This window comes from Chiloscyllium punctatum, chromosome 44 (assembly GCF_047496795.1).
Source record: "Chiloscyllium punctatum isolate Juve2018m chromosome 44, sChiPun1.3, whole genome shotgun sequence".
Lineage (NCBI taxonomy): Eukaryota > Metazoa > Chordata > Chondrichthyes > Orectolobiformes > Hemiscylliidae > Chiloscyllium > Chiloscyllium punctatum.
Genome location: NC_092782.1, coordinates 54,493,655 through 54,513,481, shown reverse-complemented (window position 1 = coordinate 54,513,481; position 19,827 = coordinate 54,493,655). Strand labels below are relative to the sequence as shown.

At 41.2% G+C, this 19,827-nt stretch overlaps 1 protein-coding gene across 6 annotated transcripts in view; it reads left to right on the top strand.

Annotated features, from left to right (window-relative positions):
- celf2 (cugbp, Elav-like family member 2) overlaps positions 1-19,827 on the top strand; it is a 985,143-nt gene that overhangs the window by 113,004 nt on the left and 852,312 nt on the right. For 3 of the 6 annotated variants that reach the window (XM_072562980.1, XM_072562976.1, XM_072562972.1), the window contains exons 2-3: positions 9,293-9,385; positions 15,641-15,720. The gene's annotated coding sequence lies outside the window, so the exon portion shown is untranslated. Of the gene's footprint in view, positions 1-9,292; positions 9,386-15,429; positions 15,446-15,640; positions 15,721-19,827 lie in introns of those variants that run through there. The other 3 variants (XM_072562977.1, XM_072562973.1, XM_072562974.1) reach the window with 2 other exon arrangements.

The window sequence follows — 19,827 nt, the reverse complement described above, 5'->3', positions numbered from 1 at the left end:
GACAGGTGTGTCACAACCTGAATTCGCATGTGGTTGTGCATATTTGCATGTGCACAGTTAGTATAGTGTATTTGTGTGTTTAGACTACAAACCCATTTGTTTTGAAGGGTTTTAAAAATGAAGCCAACTTTTGATGTTGATGGTTCTTTTTTAAAAGGGGGGAGGTGTCAGAAAGCTGGTCCTTTTTATCTCTGGAAGGTGAGATTGCATGGAATTCAAGGGGAGTTGGCAAATTGGAGACACAATTGGCTTGATGGTAGAAAGCAGAGAGTAATAGTGGAAAGATGCTTGTCGGACTGGAGGCCTGTGATTAGTAGAGTGCGTCACAAAGCTGGTCCTTTTTTTTTCGAAAAGCTATTCCTTTTCTCAAGGATTCTGTGTTCTTCATTTATTCAGAGGGGTTATAAAACACTTCGGGCTACGAAACAGCTGGGTTTCGTGCAGAGATAAAAGGTAATTGGGAGGCTTTTTTGTTTATACATGAACAGATGAGACTTTGGGTTGAATGTTTTATGTTTAGAAGTGACCTGTATCATGAAAGGGGAGTGGCCAGTCCTGGAAACTGAAGTTAAGCTGAGCAGTTCAGACCAGAACCAGTTAGGGAGTTCAGCTGTGGGCTGTGTAGAAACAGGCTGCTAGACTCTCTCTCCTTCTGCCCTTCTAACTTCAACCTGTAAGCCTTTGTTTCATTGTTACTGTGTTTAAAGGGTTTGCTTAATGGGACTGTTGTGTATATATGGAACAGCATAATTAAGTCTAGTTTGGATAGACTGAGTTCTGTAGGGGTTCTTTATTCTTTCTTTGTGTTTCATTGTGTAATTTTGTGAATAAATTTTTGTCTCTTTTAAAACCTGGTAATCAACCTCGCTAACTTACTGCGGGTAATTTTCACTGTACACTTACTGAACCAAATTGCAACATTACGGTCTGGGTTGCCTGCTTAAAAGTATTTTGAGTGGTCTGGCCTCGTCTGCCTCAGAGGTCAGTGATGGACCCATTGCTGTTTGTTATCAATATCAATGATTTGGTTGAAGATGTACAAGGTATGATTAGTAAGTTTGCAGATGACACTAAAATAGGCAGTATCATGGACGGTGAGGGAGGTTATCAGAAACTGCAGCAGCACCTTGATCAGCAAATGGAGTTTAATATTGATAAGTGTGATGTCTTGCATTTTGGAAAATCAAATCAAGGTAGGAGTTTCACGGTGAATGGTAGGGCCTTAAGGAGTGTAATGGAACAGAGAGACGTGTGAGTTCAGGCGTAGAGTTCTCTGAAAGTGAAGTCACATGTAGACAGGGCAGTGAAGAAGGCTTTTGCAGACTGGCCTTCATCAGTCAGGGCATTGAGTAAAGAAGTTGGAAAGTTACATTGCATTTGTACAGGATGTTGGTGAGGCTGCACCTGGAGTATTGTGTTCAGTTTTGGTCACCTTGCTGTAGGAAGGATGTTGTTAAACTGGAAAGAGTGCAAACAAAATCTACAAGGGTGTTGCCAGGACTCAACAGTCTGAGTTATAGGGAGAGTTGCACAAGCTTGGACGTTTTTCTTTAGAGTGTAGGAGATTTAGGGGGATCTAATAGAAGTGTATAAGATCACGAGAGGCGTGGGTAGGATGAATGCATTCAGTCTTTTTCCCAGGGTTGGGGAATCAAGCAGTAGAGGGCACCAGTTTAAGGTTAGAGGGTAAAGAATAAAAGGGAACCTGAGGGGCAACTTTTTCACACAGAGGCTGATACGCATATGGAATGAGCTGCCAGCGGAAGTGGTTGAGGCGGGCACATTAACAACATTTTAAATGCATTTGAACAAATACATGGATAGGAAAGGTTTAGAAGCATATGGGCCAGTGCAGGGAAATGGGATTAGCATTGATAGACATTTTGGTCGACATGGACCAGTTTGGACCAAAGGGTGTGTCACTGTGCTGTAGGACTATATGACTCTGTGACTGAGCTGTGGCATGGTCTGCATGGCTTCCTAATCAAAAATATGTTGTAATGTAGTCATGGAATCACAGAGTCAGAGTCCTACAGCACAGGGACTGCCCTTTGGCCCAAACTGATGCATGCTGACCACCTCATGAACATTGGGAGACCACACATGATAAACCATGATGTCCTACACTGAGCTACTGCACATTAGTAAGGCGCTTTATTTCACTGGTGTAACTGCATTTACTTGGATAGTGGACAAGTTAATGTTGATATAGAATACAAAGTCACATTGTGGGAGTGAAGCATAACCCAAAACGACAGTCCAAAGTATTAAAAGAAAAGCAAAGGAACTACACATGATGGAAATCAGAAACAAAAATAGGAATTGCTGAAAAAACTCAGCAGATCCGGCAGCATCTCCCCACCAGATTTCTGCCATCACAGTTCCCAGCAGATTTCCTATTGATCTTGAGGGATTTTTTAAGCATTTCCTCTATTCATTGATCCCTCCTTCTGTGAAAGATATCGTGATGTGTGACCTGCATTTGCCTTAGACGGGTTTGAATCACGCGTCAGTCTCTATGGTTAAAGCAGTGCAGGTTCACTATTCCTGTGCTGCTGTCCAGATTATCATTACGTTAGATCTACAATCCAGATGCAGATCATTCAAGCCATCAGATCTGTGTTGGGAATAGATGTCCCCACTTAATGAACCTTTTTACATCAGACTTCAATTTCTTTACCCAGCAGCAAGCCAGAGGTGCCACTGCTGGTTGTCAGAAAGACATGGGGTTCTCCCCCAACACCGAACTCCAACAGGTTTGCTGTTGGTCTCTATCTTGCTGTGTGAGATCCATCAATGAGAGGAATTAGCACTGCCAGCATAGGTAACCAGTTACCTAAAACAGGCAGTGACATATTGATAATGTCTACAGACTAGGAATGCAGAGGTCCAGGGTCACATTCTGTGAAGGTGGGTTCATGGCAGGTGATTAAATTTGAATTCAGTAAAAATAATCTAGAATTAACAGGTCATCTGATGTTGTCATAAAACACCCATCTGGTTCACTATTGGCCTTTCGGCATGGACGAGTTGGACAAAAGGGTCCGTTTCTGTGCTGTACATCGCTCTTACTCTATAAAAGAAATCTGTTGTCCTTGTCTAACCTGCCCCATATGTGAATCCAGATTTGAAGTTATGTGGTTTACTCTTAACTGCTCTTTGAAATGATTCAATAAGCCACTCAGTTATATCAGACCACTTCAAAGTTTAAACAACAGAATGAAAATAATCAAATTATCCAGCATCAACACTGCAACCCATAACACCAGTAGCAACAGCCTTCTCAGAATCATCTCGGGCCTTATGCCAAAGGTGGGAGACCTGTTGCACAGAGTAGTCGTGTGGCAGCCTGAGGTATTCAAATTCACGGAATCATACCTTCCAGACAAGGCCCCAGACATGACCTTCACCACTCCTGGGTATGCCCTGTCCCACCAGAAGGTGTGGTGACTCAGTGATGTACAATCAGGAAGGAGTTGCCTTGTGAGTACTGAAAATTGACTTTTGATCTGATGAGATGGGCAAAGAAACTTCCTTTCAATTCCCATCCAAGCCCTCCCCATCTCCCCCACACCCCCTACCTTGCTTTGGCTACTAACAAAAATACTCCACTATGTTGAACACCTAAAGGATATGATCTGCAGCAGGTGGTGATAGAGCCAGCAAAAGGAAGAGATCGACTTAACCTTACCCTCACAAATGTCCTTGCCCCCTGTAAAGGAGTCCATAAGACCATAAGACATAGGAGTGGAAGTAAGGCCATTCGGCCCATCGAGTCCACTCCGCCATTCAATCATGGCTGATGCGCATTTCAGCTCCACTTGCCAGCGTTCTCCCCGTAGCCCTTAATTCCTCTAGACAACAAGAACCTATCAATCTCGGTCCACCCTTAACAGTGTTGATAGGAATGATGACACCAGTCATTGTGGAGATGAACTGCTGTCTTCACTTTGAGGATGCCCTCAGTTGTGTTTTGTGATAGTATCACCATGCTACATGGGACGGACATCAAGCAGATCTAGCAACTCAAAACTGGGCCACCAGCAGATGCTGTGGGCACAATAGTATTTAACCATAAGCTGCAAACATGGCCTGATATGCCCCATAATACCCTGGCCATTAAGCCAGTAAATCAATTCTGGTTCAATGGAGATTGCAGGAGGACATACTGAGATGACATGAGATGTCAACTTATTGAAGCTACAAGCCAGGATCATCTGCACGCCAAACAGCGTATGCAGTAAGTGATAGACAGAGCTAAGCGATCTCACACTAACAAATCAGATCGAAGCTCTGCTGTCCTGTCCAGTCGTGATTGGTGATGGATCATTAAACAACCCACTGAGGATGAAGACTCCATAATATCCCCATCCTCAATAATGGAAGAGTCCAGCATGATAATGCAGTCGACATAGCTGATGTGTTTGCAACAATCTTCAGCCATACATGCCCAGAGGATAATCCATCTCAGCCTCCTCCTGACAATAACTACACCACTGATGCCAGTCTTCTACCAATTCAATTTACTCCACACGATATGAAGAAACAGCTGAAGGCACTGCATGACACAATGTCTCTGAGGTCTGACTACGTTCCAGCAATAATACTGAATAATACTGCTCCAGAACTAGTTATACCTCTCACTAAGTTACTCCAGGACAGCTACACCACTGGCATTTACTAAGCAATGTGGAAATCTTTCCCAGGTATATCCTCTACACAAAAAGCAAGCCAACTTCACCCTGGCTAATTACTGCCCTAACAATTTACACTTAGACATCAGCAAAGTGTTGGGAGTCATAATCTGCTCCAATGCACTTGATTTGGGTTCTGCCAGGGCCACCTTGGCTCCTGACTTGATTCACCCTTAGTCTAAAAAGAGCTAATCTCTGACGTGTAGTATAATGATGCCACTTGACATATCATAGAATGACAACATTTTACTGGTGCAGAAGGAGGTCCTTCAGTCCATTATGCCTGCACCACCCCATTACCTAATGCCTTTTCCCCTTATCTCTGCTCACCATTTCTATCCAAATAATCATCCAATGTCCTTTTGAATGCCTCAATTGAACCTGCCCACACCATATTTCCAGGAAGTGCATTCCAGACCCTAACTACTCGCTGAGTGAAAAGGTTTTCTCAGGCAGCTTTCAACTGAGTATTGCAATGAGAAACCTTAACAAAACCCCTGAAGACATTGGGGAACCTCTCTGCTGTTGGAGTCATACCTAGCACTAAGGAAGGTGATTGTGATTTTGAGATGTCAATCACCTCAACGTAACAACACTGGTCCAGGAACTCCTCAGTATTACAGGCCAGACCAAGCCTCCTCAAAATATATTCCAGAAATAGTCTAGACCCTAACATTTTCTTATTTGAAAGGTCAGTGTAAGGTGTTGCATTCCAGATGCAACTCAATTAGTCAAACTCCTCGATGTTAAGCAAAGCATACTTAATTCATACACTGCGGTTAAAATACAAATGAAAGAAGATGTTGAAATAGCTTAACTCTGTTGGAAAATGTAACAGAATAATAGATTATTGTATTCTAAGCAGTAACCTTTCTAATACAGTAACATCCCATTAACACACCCTTAGCAAAAGGCAAGTTCAGAAAGACAGATTGTCTCACAGGCAATTCTCCAGTCCAGATGGAAAAAATATCAAGAGAAAGCTTTGAGAGATAGTAGCAGGGAGAGATGTACTGCAGCTTCTAAACCCAGTTTTAAGATGCAGCAACAGCCACTACTGAAAACTAAAACTGAACAGAATGTGGTGGTATCATGGTAATATCACTTGGCTAGAAATCTAGAACCCTGGGCTAATGTTTTGGGGACTCAGGTTCATATCCAATCATGACAAAAGATGAAGTTGGAATTTGATTAAAAATCTGGAATAAAAAGTTAATTTAGCAGGAATATGTAACCATTATAGTAATTTTTAGAGTTAATTCACAAGGGACGATAGTAAAATGAAGAATATGTAGGTTAGTTTAATCTCAGAGTAGGATAAACGGTCATCACAACTTCAAGGGCCAAAGGGCCTGTACTGTACTGTACTGTTCTCTGTGTGTTCTAATAGTCCAGGTTCTATGGGAGTTTGACCTCACCCATTCAGGATGCTTCTATTATTTGTACTCTTTCAAAAAAACATCAAGGCCTCACAAGCTATTTACTTTCATTGGATCCATTGACAGCTTGTCATTTCTATTTTAAAACCTCTCTTCAAACAAAAAGGACAAAATATACCTCTTAAAGCCATAGTATTGTCACATCAGTGTAGATAGTTTTAACCAACCTGTTCAGGTACCACCTCTGAAGCAGATGGGACTTGAACTCAGGTTGCTGGGCTCAAAGGTAAGACAATAGACAATAGGTGCAGGAGTAGGCCAGTCTGCCCTTCGAGCCAGCACCACCATTCATTATGATGATGGTTGATCATCTTCAATCAGGATCAGTGAGGATATTACCTCTGCAGCACAAGAGTCCGAGTTGCTCTGTGTCAAGTCCTAGACTTACCTGTCTTTAAGGGTTGCATCAATGATTTCTCTCAATGGGACTTTACACTGATGATTGCAAAATATTCAGCAACAGTTGCGACTCCTTAGACACTGAAGTGGTCTATATCTATATGCAGTGATACCTGGACAACATCCAGACCTGGGTTGATAAGTGACAAGTAACATTAATACGACACAAATGCCAGTCAATTACCGTGTCTAACAAGAAAGAAGCTAATTATTGCCCCTTGATAATCAATGGCATTGCTAAATTCCCAACTATCAACATTTTCAGAAATTGACCAAAAACTGAACTGGACTGGCTGTATAAATCTTGGAATAACGTGCCGCCCATTTAAGGCTGAGATGGGGCAAAATTTCTTCTCTGAGACACTTAGTCTGTGAAATTCTTTACCACAACGAGCTGTAGGAGCTGGGTTACTCAGTATGTCCAGGGCTAACATAAACAGGAACTTAATCAGTAAGGGAAACAGTCCAACAGATCAGAAAAATGTGATTAATCCGTCAGACAAGCTAATCGTGTTAGAATCAACAACATATACCTCCTTTATATCATCTTTTAACACAACAAAACTTCCCAATTTGCTTCACAACAGCAGTGTAAAAACTCATGCCACAGAAGGAGATATTAGTGCTAACAGCCAAATGGTCAAAGAGACGGGTTTAAAGGAATACAAGAGAAATGATAAGTGGGGTAATGAGTTGGAGGGTGTTAGGGAGGATATTCCAGAGTTTACATTCTGAATTGCCAAGGATATAGTCACTGGTGGTAGATTAATTAAAATTAGGGATACTCAAGACCCCATTATTAGAGGAATGCAGATTTCACAGAAGATTGAGCATTTGGAGATTAAAAAGATAGAGAGCAGTGAAGCCATTGGGGGATTTGAAAACAAGAAAGAGTATTTTAAAATCCTAATGATGCTTGATCAGAAGCCAGTAAGGCAGTGAGTAGATGAGTGACAGAGGAACAGAATTTAGTGCACATCTTGACACAGGCAGCTGCGCTTTGGATGAGGATAGAATGTGCATTTTCTCTATCCACTGAAACTTAAAACGGATTGATTCTGAGAACCACTGGCAGCCCTGAGAGTGCTAGAGTGTGATAGAAATGTGACAATGGTTATTAAAAAAAAATCTCATTACTTCAGTAATCATCAAAATCAAACTTGTAGATCTATCATTTGTAACAATGTTCTCCCTCTCTTTTATTACATCACATTTGTTAACAGTTGCTGCAGATTAAAAGAGGACATCTTTATGATACAATTATCTGAGGGGAAAGTGAATAAATGTCCTATTAAGACATCATTGGATTAACAACAGGGAGCGCGTGTCATGACAGCTTAGTAACTAACTAGATTGGCAAGGGACCAGCTTGCTGTTGCTTGCTCTATAACTTTATGGTGCCAATAAAATGACACCATATGTGCACTAAACATGGTTGCACTTGGGAATTAGGTTAACAGACTAGATTATCACCTCTAACTTTCCAGTAAACTAGTGGGGTGAAAGTCTTCTTTGATGAGACGTTTCCTTCCTGTCCTGCAAACCACTTTTTCACAAACATTTCAGAAATGTAAGTTTCTTGCGTGGAACTTAATCAACATTGACCATTTTGAGACGCATTGCCTATTTTCTGTTCTGGAAGTGCTAAATTGTTACCTTTGGATACAAATTGTTAATTTGGAGAAGTTCAACCCTGTTCCTGGAGGCACAAACTAACTAAGGATATGATGCTAAAATGGAATGGTTACGGAGCATTGAGTGAATGGAAAGTTGGGATAATATTGCATAATGTAATGGATATGAAGGAGTTTAACTGTGACATTTATTGACCACCACCCACCCTAATGTATGACAAAGACGCCGGGTGAAATATCAGGCTGTTGGCAGTTCAGTTTGGAATTAGGTGGAGGATGACACTGTCTCCTGATGAACTTACAAATATCTTACCTAGCTTGTCTTACCTAAGACTTTTTGTAATATGCATATAGTTTTCACGATATAATAAACTACCTTCAATTAGCACAGACAACAGCCTGATCAGCGGAGGCTTACTTAAAGACATGACCAGTGGAGTGCCCTAAAGATCAATCCTTGGGCCTCAATTATTTACTCTCCATTTAGAAGAGTTGGAGAGTGTGAGGCAGAGTGTCATGTGTCCAAATTTGTCAAGGACACCAAAATAAATGGGTGAGCAAGTTGTGATCAGGACATAGGGAATCTGCAAAGGGGTCTAGATATGTTGAAAGTGTTAGCAAAAACTTGTCAGATGGAGTTCAATGTAGGAAACAAAGGCTGTGCATTTTGGTATGAAGAATCAAAAGGCAGACTATTATTTAAATAGAGAGAGACTAAAAAATGATAGCGCAGAGGGAACAGGTGATATTGTGCATAAAAGTTAGTATGCAGATGCAAAACGTAATTAGGATAGCAAAGGGAATTTTGTTGTTATTGATTAGGTTTGGAGTTTGAAAATAGTGATGACTTGTTGCAACAGTATAGGTTGAGAATGTGGTGCTGGAAAAGCACAGCAGGTCAGGCAGCATCTGTGGAGCAGGAGAATCAACGTTTTGGACATAAGCCCTTCATCAGGAAACGTCGATTCTTCTGCTTCTCTGATACTGCCTGACCTGCTGTGCTTTTCCAGCATCACACCCTCGACTCTGCTGTCCAGCATCTGCAGACCTCACTTTCTGCAACAGTATAGGTGTTGATCAGGTCACACCTTTAGTGCTGAGTACAGTTTTGATTCCTGTATTTCAGAAAGAATGTACTGACATTGGAGGCAGTTCAAAAGAGATTCAAGAGGCTGATTTCTGGAACGAAGGGGTTGACTTCTCAAGATCAGCTAAACGGGTAAGACCTTTATTAATTAGAATTTAGAAGCATGAGGGTTGATCTAATTGAAACACACAAGATTCTGAAAGTGGAGATGTTGAGAAGATGTTTCCATTAGTGGGGAAATCTTGAACTTTGGGACATAGTTACAGAATAAGGAGTCACTTATTTAAAACCGAGATGCATAGGAATTTCTTCAGCCAGAGGGAATGTCTGGTATTCTGTACCTTAGAGATTTCTGGAGGCCAGATCACTAAAAGTATTTAAAGAGAAGGTAGATAGAATTTTGTTGGGGATTTGAGGACTGTGATGAGCTAGCATGAAAGCAGAGTGCAGATCAGCCATGATCTTTTTAAATGATGGGCAGGCTTGAGAGAGGCCTACTCCTGCTGCTATTATTATGCTCTTATGTGGCTTGTTTGTGGTTCATCCACCACGGACTGTGGATCAGCCCCTAAGGTTAACAAAGGAGGATTAGTAATAGTACTGTACCCCAACCACAAGCCACCTGTGGTTGATACTCAGACATTTTCATTATATCGTAGCAGATACAAAAACGACAAATTGCCTCTAATTTAGTAAAACATTCCATGAGGCATCGCAAGGTTGTAATTAGACAGAATTTGACACTGTATTGAAAAAGGAGACACTTAGAGCAAGTGACGGATTTTAAAAAAACATTTTAGAGGAGGATACATAGTTGCATAGCTTGGGGTCATGCAGATGACCTGAGCTGGAAATGTGAGAAGCTGACCCTTGATGTTAAGTTTTCATTCCCTCAGTACCGACTTTCAGCATTGATGGAAATGTCCTTTTGCCTGCTTGAAGTGACATACTCATGTATATGTGGTGTGCAAGCACATGTATGTTTTATTTTGCAAAGAGGGAGAACTTAAGGCAATCTAGGTGAGGATCTCAAAGCAGCAGAGTCAACACCCTTCTAACGTACAACTCACTGGGTGTTAGGAGCAAGGTGCAGGTAGATCCATGCTTTTGCACACAGATGTTGTTGTATCACCATAGTCTTCAAGGAGAAAGTGAGGACTGCAGATGCTGGAGATCAGAGCTGAAAATGTGTTGCTGGAAAAGCGCAGCAGGTCAGGCAGCATCAAAGGGGCAGGAGAATCGATGTTTCGGGCATAAGCCCTTCTTCATGCTCATACCCGAAACGTCGATTCTCCTGCTCCTTGGATGCTGCCTGACCTGCTGCGCTTTTCCAGCAACACATTTTCAGCAGCTATCACTATAGTCTTAACAGAACATATTAGAGGGAAGCAACTGGTGGTGATTTAACCTGAGGGCCACCAGCCCTGAGGCCAGGAAAGGGGTTGAGAAGAAAAGTCCTTCATGGTATCCTCAAACCTCACTCTGTTGGCATCACACTTCTCTGCAAACCAATGATCCAACCAACTGAACTAACCCAGTTCCCTTGGACACTGAGAGTTCTTGTATAAGACAGTGAGCCTGACAGAATCCTTTGTATAGCTTGACCCATTGGCATAAATAGGACATTCTCTTGTGGGAGCTTGGCAGCCCTAGTTGACTGTTATAGTTGTTCTAGTCTGTTGGTCTTCCTTCTACTCTTAACAATCATGTAACTTGTATTGTTGTGGTATTTCTAAGAAGATAGCAATGTCCCTTACCAAGTGTGACATAGTTAACTAGCCTTTAGCTAATGTAATCTGTTGTCAGGTATATATAATAATATATAATCAATGTATTACTACTCAAATATGTGCCACAAACATATTAGTGGTTCATCATCCATCACTTAATACCAGTAGGCTGCATTGACAAATATTGCAAGAAGGGGTGATGGCAGCATAGCTACCCAAAGGAGATCCAAGTAAAAACCAGCTGCAGGCATCTCTTCAATAATGGTGGCCTGGGAGCAAGAGACAAAATGCCTGCTCAAAATAAAGTTGCAATGTAGAACCAAGGAATGAGTTGCATTCTTCTTTAGAGATTATGTTTTACACAGCACAAGGCAAGCAGCTATATATAAGCACCTTAGTAGTGGAGAATCATACCATAGCTTGGAAGACACATGTATGTGTTTTGTTTGTGTGGTGATTGCAAGGAGGAGTACATCAGTAGTGTGTCCAAGTTTCCTGCCGTGACTTTGATTTTCCTGGGAGTAGTGCAGTTCAGAAGGTTGGGGTAGCTTGTTAGTAGAAACGTAGCAATGGTGGTGCTGATGGAGGCCATTTGGCCCATAGTACTGATACCTGCCAATTAAAAGTTAGCCAACCTAGTGTCAGTTTCTAAATGTTTATTCACTGCCTTGAGAGTTTCCACACCTTTTAAGTAAGACGAGGATTTTTTTGCCTCCATTGCAATCTCCCTTTTCAGATGATGGGTTCCCAGCATCCACCAAGGGAAAAACCTTCTCCTCATTTCTCTCTAATTCTTCTGCCAGGGTGGTATGTTTATGGCAGACACAAAGCTGAGTGTGTGTGTGTGTGTGTGTGTGTGTTCTGAGGAAGATATAAAGTGCAATCAGGAGAATTTGGACAGACTTAATGAAAGGGCTAGAATGTGGCAGATGGAATATAATGTAAAAAATGTGAAGTTAACCATTTTAGTCACAGAAACAGAAGTGCAGAGTATTTCTTAAATGTTGAAAGGTTGGAAAATGTAGATGTTCAAAGGGACCCAAGTGTCCTTGTCAATAAGTCACTGTTGGCTAGCATGCAGGTGCAGCAAGTTATTGAGAAGAGTTATGGATTGTTAATTATAAGAGGATGTGAGTACAGGAGCAGTGAAGTCTTACTTCAATTGCATAAGATCTGGGCTAGTCTTCACCTGGCGTATTGTGTGTAATTTTGGACTCTTTATCTCAGGATAGGCAATACATCCCATGAATACATATTGTCAAAACTCTATGAGGAGGGATAAATCAGCTCCCATCTTTCTGTACCTTTCAGTTCGTCACAATAAATACTTAAAATTATTTTTAGCACTCGGCTAAATCACACTACAATAATTCACAGGACGAGTCAATATTATGGAGCCAATTACAAGGCTTTTTTGGATGAAAGAAGAATGGATTTTATTACTTCCTAACCCTGAGAAAAATTATAAAATACAACATCAAACACACAAACACAGATACACATACAGTTTTAAAAGAGGAGAGTATATAGTAAAATAAGAAGATAAGGAATACATATTTTAAAAGTCGTTGAAAAATCCTTCCATTGTTATAGTGGACCTAAGACCATTTAGTTCATGTCTTCAGTCCACAGCTGTATCAAAGTTTGTAGAATTCCTGTAAGTTCTCTGTGAATGGCTGTTTTGTCTGATTTGTTCTATTGCCAGTCCTAGCTTTCAAGATGTTGAGAAGGAAACAAGGAGAGGGAGACATCTTTCAGTCCTTGGTGCTGCTACTCACTTTGCTCTCATTCTCCTAACTAAATGCTGTTTTCCTGAATAAAGTTTGTTTGTGTATCCCCATGTCTGCTGTTCAGACTGGATAACTGGCAGGATAATTTGATCTCAGTACATAAAACTTGCAGAGAGGTGTAAATCAAAAACAGAAAACAAGTTTTTTTCTTACTTCACAACTGTCTGAGATTTGGTGTCTTTTGGTGAAATGTTAATTTTAGCTCAGACTGTCTTTATCTCCCATTCATTTCATGTTTATCTCCCATTCATTTCATCAATTGACCACTTTGGCAATCTTAAATCCAGGTTCCTTCCTTTTGTAAACCATTTTTTTCCCATAATGGTCTTGATATAAAGGTATTAAAGGTATAAAGGTATTAAAATCAGGGGTGTAAGTTGAAAACTGACAATCTATATTTTACCATTATTGTGAATAATCTGAAAAGGAACATAGAGGGACCATCACAGTGTAAAATCACTATTCAATATGGATCCCTTGCTGAACATTCCAACCTAGAATGAGCCTAAGCAAACTCTCATACACAAGAGTTTGCATAGTCCGACTTCTGGTGTGAAGGTCTAAAGTGACGTTCCCACCTCAATGGAATGTGGCTCCAAACCCAGGTTGCATGTCCACTGTAACAACAGCTCCAGTGCAAATGAAAAACCTGCCAGTTCTACTGTTAAAGAAACCCTGAGATTTTAAAGACAGATAAGGCCACATTCAGTAAATCATTCTCTAGGATAAGCTGGTTCATTTGTACCCAATGGCACTGCATAATTGTTTCAAATTATGCTTTAAAAAATCTGTTAGTTAGTCACCTCTGATACACTTTAATATGAAGCAATCATCGCTGAGCCCAGTAGAGATCCTTTCCCTTCAGTAGGACATTTTTAAATAGCCTGTGTAATAATGGATGTGCCTGAGGGACTAGTTCACAGTCAGCGAGACAAAAAAAAATCTAACACCAAAGAAAAATGAGAAGTGTTATATTTTTTCAATGAAAAACAGCGGCATTTCAATAGATTTTGAGGGGATGATGGCAGGACTGCCCTACCTCCAATGATAATACATCAATCCTGTAAAGGCTTTTGAAATCTTCGAACAGAAGGCAACAATTGTACCAGAATATAATTGTATAAAGCTTCAGTTATGGGTTGGAAACAGAAGATTTGGGAAGCAGTGTGAAGTAAAAACACATTCGGAACATTTAAAGTCTGTCTGGATGCTTTAAAGGGAAACATAACCTACTTTGGTGAGAGTGGATAATGTCAACTTGGAATGGCCAAATGGCTTGTATAGCTTTTTTTTCATTTGCTCCTACAGTCGTTATAGTTCAGTGTCTGTTAAACTCTTATCCTTCAGACTCCAGATGGACATGTAATGACAGATTAATGAGCTTGCCACTGACCTGATGATCCAGAAACTTAAAGTCTATGATTTAATTAATGAACCAGGTTATTTTTCATTAATCTGTTCTGAGATGTTATGCTTTCCTTTATTGGTCAGTATATTGAGTATAGGGATTGGGAGGTCATGTTGCGGCTGTACAGGACACTGGTTTGGCCACTTTTGCAATATTGCATTCAATTCTGGTCTCCCTCCTATTTGAAAAGAGTTGTGAAACTTGAAAGGCTTCAGAAAGGATTTACAAGGACGTTGCCAGGGTTGGAGGATTTGAACAATAGGGAGAGGCTGAATAGACTGAGACTGTTTTCCCTGGTGCTTCGGAGGCTGAAGGGAGACATTATAGAGGTTTCTAAAATCATGAGGGGCATGGATAGGATAAATACACAAAATCTTTACCCTGAGGTGGGGGAGTCCAGAACTAGAGGGCGTAGGTTTAGGGTGAGAGGGGAAAGATATAAAAGAGATCTAAGGAGCAACGTTTTCTCGCAGGGGTTGGGGTGTGTATGAAATGAGCTGTTAGAGGAAGTGGTGGAAGCTGGTACAATTACAACATTTAAAAGGCATCTGGATGGGTATATGAATATGGAGGGTTGAGAGTGATATGGGCCAAGTGCTGACAAATGGGACGAGATTAATTTAGGATATCTGGTTGGCATGGACGGGTTGGACTGAAGGGTCTGTTTCTGTGCTGTACATCTCCATTGACTCTATGTAACGACACAGCACTGAAGATGAGACTTGAACCTAGCTCAGAGGCAGTGACACTACCCTTGAAATCCATTTGGTTGAAGTTATTTAGTATCTGAAGTGGACAGTTCCTCTCTATTTTTCATTTCCTCCCGTTCATACAGTTGTTCAGTTTCAAAAAGGAGTAATTAACATTACCAGCATTAACCCAGTGTAGGGTACAGATCTGAGTGAGTTAATAAGCTGAAGGCTGCTTGCTGCAAGTCTTTAAAGACAAATACATCTGTGAAAATGTGGAGCCTGTGAGGAAAAGGTTAAACCATTACCTCTGGCTGCAAGTTATTTTTCCCCCTCACTGTTAAATAGAACGTGCCGTTTTGAGCCCCATTCCGATGGCATTAACCGATGCTGATGGTTTGTATGGAACTGTAGACGCTGAGGTGACAGCACAGATTGGCTGCTGGGGGGTGGGGTTACAAAAAAAAATAAACAGGAGCCTAGGCAGGACCGAGATACCAGAGAGCAAATGCTCCAGCATGCTTTCTGCCTCCCTCTTTGCTGTCTCTGGCAGAAGCTTTTCGGGAAAGCCGCAGGTAGCCAGCACCCCATTGGGAAGGGAAGGGCGGGACAGAATGATGCAGCACTGACTTGCACTGACAGCTAAAGCAAATTACTGATGAAACCCTATTTATTTTGTGTGTGTGTGTTTGTCTGGATGTCTTTGCAGAGCAGCTGAAAGATTCCAGAGTGAGAATTCTTAACAGTCTCCGTTTATTTTCACTTCCCAGGACATAAACAAAAAAAAACAAACAAAAAAAGGAAGACCAATCTATTAGAGTAACATTTACTTGAACCGAAGAAGAGTCTGGTAAGACCGAATTTATTTCCTCTTTTTAAATTTTAATTGCATTTCCATTGTCAAGATCTTTTGTCAGCTTTGTGAATCTGTTGGAAGCTGTGAGTGTCTCTCGTACTGTGATATTTCCGAAGACCAGGTCAGACTTGGTAGGAGGGAGGGAGGGAGGGAGGAAGTTGCTGATGGTGGGGTGTCATTGCCATTTATCTGACCTTTGCTCCTCACTCATAATAGGTGATAACTGCATCTGTGTCATTACTGACGATGTATCTCTCAGCACTGACTTGTCAGGTCGGTGTAAAACAAGGAATAGACTTCTCATTCCCGAGAACAGGCGCACATCTGAGGCTGTCCAGTCCCGGTTTTATTTAAGCAGTATTTGGTTTTTTTTTGACAAGTCTTTTGTTGACTTTCCGCTAAGCAGTTTGCAAAGCGGACTGATATTCATCACTTTGTTCAGAGCGGTACAGTTGTGCCTTTAAGTCACTTTGTTCGCTGTATTTGTGCGCACGTATTCTAGGGATTACACTTTCTCTCCCTCTCGTGTGAGCTTAGAAAACTCACTATAGCCTGGCGAAAAAAAACAGTGATTTTGTAACTTTGCAAACCAGTCTGCTGCCTTTTGCTACACGTCTTGAAAATTGCCCCTTTACAATGGAAAGAGTATTCAGCAATATGTATCTCATTTCAATTTTCCAAAACATTCTTTAAAAAGAAAGAAGCCAGGAGTGTGATTCCGAGAGGGGAGACTAGGCAGCTGTAAAACAATGCGACAGATTTATGAATATCTATAGTTTCTAAAACCTTTATAATCTAAATCCAGGAGTATTGCGTCGTGATCAGATTATCCTCGTTTACCTGAGTTTACTGAGTCTGTAGCGAAAGCCGAACCTCAATCTGTTTGCTGGCACAAGAAACCAGAAAATACTGAAAGGACAAAATACTTTGAAATAATCCCACACTTTGAAATAACCCTCCTTTATGGTTCTTTCCAAAGTAAAGCTTGGTGGGAAAAATGGTGCCGAACAACGCAATAATTTCGCAAAACTTGTTTTAAAATGCATTCAAAATTATATCACAAAACTTCAAAAGAGAAGTCGTGTTTTTTTCACAAATTATTCGCGAGAAATCCTGGATGTATTGGCCGGGGCAGTCAATGAAACGTGGACTATGCACTGTGCTGTTATTTCAATCAACTGCATGTCTTTAAATATATTAATAACAAGCTTAACCAGTAAACCCCAACAGAGACGGCAGGGGCAATACTAGCGAAATAAACAAGAGCCAAATATTGCTATTTTGCTGCAGATCTGGATGTGTGTGTATTTGCATTTCAGAGCGTGGGGAAGGAGTGAATGGGCTGTAGCTCACGGCTTATTCACTCTGTCATTGACTGTGCTCTCCAGCGCTCAGCGTCCGATTCACAACATCCAACTCTCTCTCTCTCTCTGAGGAGGGTTCAGTTGGAAGATTCACTTTGAACGGGCGGAAACAGTGGGCAAAAGTGTGTCCATCTGGCCCTGACAGTCACGAATCTGACTTGCACCTGCAATTTATCCCATGGCTCTTTGACTTACACCGAAATCGATTGTGGGCTATCTCAAACTTCCAGGCACAGGTTTGATTGGGTGAATGAGTTGGGGTAGCTAATGGCATGCTTTTTAAAGAAAAAGATTCTGTTCAACCCTCCCCCACAAATATGTTCCAGGTATAAATCGTTCAGATACACCAGGGTATTGAAACGGAACGAACTGTTGATGCTGTATTTCGGAAACAAAAGATTCTGGCAGCATCTGTAGTGAGAAAGCAAGTGTTAACTTTTCAGGAGTGACTCTCCTTCAGAACTGAGCGGCTGAGCTTTTCCAGTAATTTCTGTTTTTGCTTCAGATATATGTGCTTCAGTGGGAATCCATGTTCCTGGAGGCTGGGAGTGTATTGTAATATAGGATTGCTTATTGCAGCATTTTTTAAAAAATCTTTTCTTGTAGCGGGATATTAACCAAGGTAATAACCTCACATATACTCTCAAAATTCAAATAAAGGAAGTGATATTGTGGGTGATTGCACCCAGTCGGTAATATTACATTCAATATTGGTCAGTGTGTGATGTGGTATTATTTCCCTCGAGAGAGTGCAGCACAGAGCCAACACGGTCATGTTTGATCTTGGAAGTATAAATCACAAGGAAATGTTAAGGACACTGGGCTTGCAGTTACTGGAAAAGACGAGATATTGATGTGACCTCATAAATACTTCAGGAAAATTAAGGCAATTGATGAGTTCCCCCTGACAAATTGTTCAGACCCATGGAAACCATAGAGAAAGTCAGATTCAGAACTTGGGTAGCGATTCAGACAAGTGCATTTCAAACATAGGGTTTAGCAGTGGGGATATTGCAGAAAACAGCCTTTATTTACGTTTTGGAAACAACAAGGGACTAACAGTTCCCTGTCAATAATGTTTCTTTTAAGGTTAGTGTGAGGGCACACGCTAACAAGGCAGTAAGATTATAAGCAGCAGGACACTAACTGGCTTCAGCTGTGACGTAGAGCTTTGGTATAGTTTACTACTGTTGACTCAGAGCTCAGAAATCAACTGTTCCGAAATCTTCTTAGTCAGATAACTGCACTTGTTACCTCTCATGTTCCCATCCACCATCCTGCCATTCAACAACTTTAATTTGCTGGTTTCCTCATTACACTGAGGCCTAAGTTTAGAAATAAAGGCAACTGAGATGTGCAGGAGATTGTGACTTTGCTGCTGAGCTTTTTTAATGTAATTGAAAGGAATCAATGGCTGTATACCTTGATACACCTCTCACGCAACTAAATAACCTCCGAGCTGATGGCAGGTTCTCTATTCCTAACTGGGGAGCATACACTATGTGCATTGAATAGTTCATAGCTAATGTCCACAAATTTTAAAGGTTGCAAGTAGAATTTGAAGTTCAAAAGGAGATCCCTTTCTCCAATTTAAAGAGCACTGTACGAGTGCAATAACCTTGTTCTTGGCCAAGTCTCCGCAAACTGCAGTAAGGATCTGGGACACCTTTAGTCGATAAAATCACTTTGCACACCTCCTAAATGTGTATACGTGTCATTTCATATAAATACGCTATAAATACAGGAAGCATACTTGCCTGTGAATGTCCTTATAAAGTTTCTTAGAATGCTCTTGCTATAGTATGAAAGCTACATAGAGTTACAGAATTTTACGCAGAGAGTTGTGAATGCATGGAATGCGTTGCCAGCTGTGGTGGTGGAAGCAGAATCATTGGGGACATTTAAGTGACTGCTGGACATGGATAGCAGTGAGTCAAGGAGTGCTTGGTTAAGTTACTATATTTTACATCAGGATTAAATCTCGGCACAACATCGTGGGCCAAAGGGCCTGTTCTGTGCTGTACTTTTCTATGTCCTAAAGTTTGTAATATAGAAACAGGTAAAATAAAACAAAAAACTGGAATTATGAAACACAAACAGAAATTGCTCGAGAAATTGAGTTTGGCAGCATCTGTGGAGAGAGAAAGCACTTCAGATCCAGCGACCCTTCTTCAGAACAGAAACCGATAATTTGTCCCAACTTGTTTTTGTTGTACTTGTGTCCCACACAATCTTGTTCCCAGCTCTCTTCATCCTATTGTATCAGTATAACTTCTGTTTCTCCCTCATGTGGCTTATCAATCTGAGTTAAAGTATAAGCCACACCGATCGAAAGAGACGAACATGGGCAGAAATTTACCTCACATCAATTCCATGGCCTGTTGATTGGCAGACCATCCTACAACTATTATGTGCTGCAGTTGACTAAATTGGCTCATTGCGGAACCTCTGCTTGTCACTTTGGAGGAGGCCATGCCCTACCTGCCCATCTGGCACCTTCATCATACCCTGGGCATTGCCAGGGCAGCAGGAAAAGGATCTTGGCTGCCATTGAAAGATAAACCTCAGGGTTTCCAGGATAGGGAGAGGTCCTACAGCCCAGGGAGGGCGGTTTGGAGATGCCAGGCTCTGTTTGGACAGATAGGATGTGTGGAAGGAAGGGGTAAGCTGGCATTTAGGGTACTGTCTCGATATACTCAGGGCACCTGCTGAATGATGCCCCCCTCCCCGCCTTGCT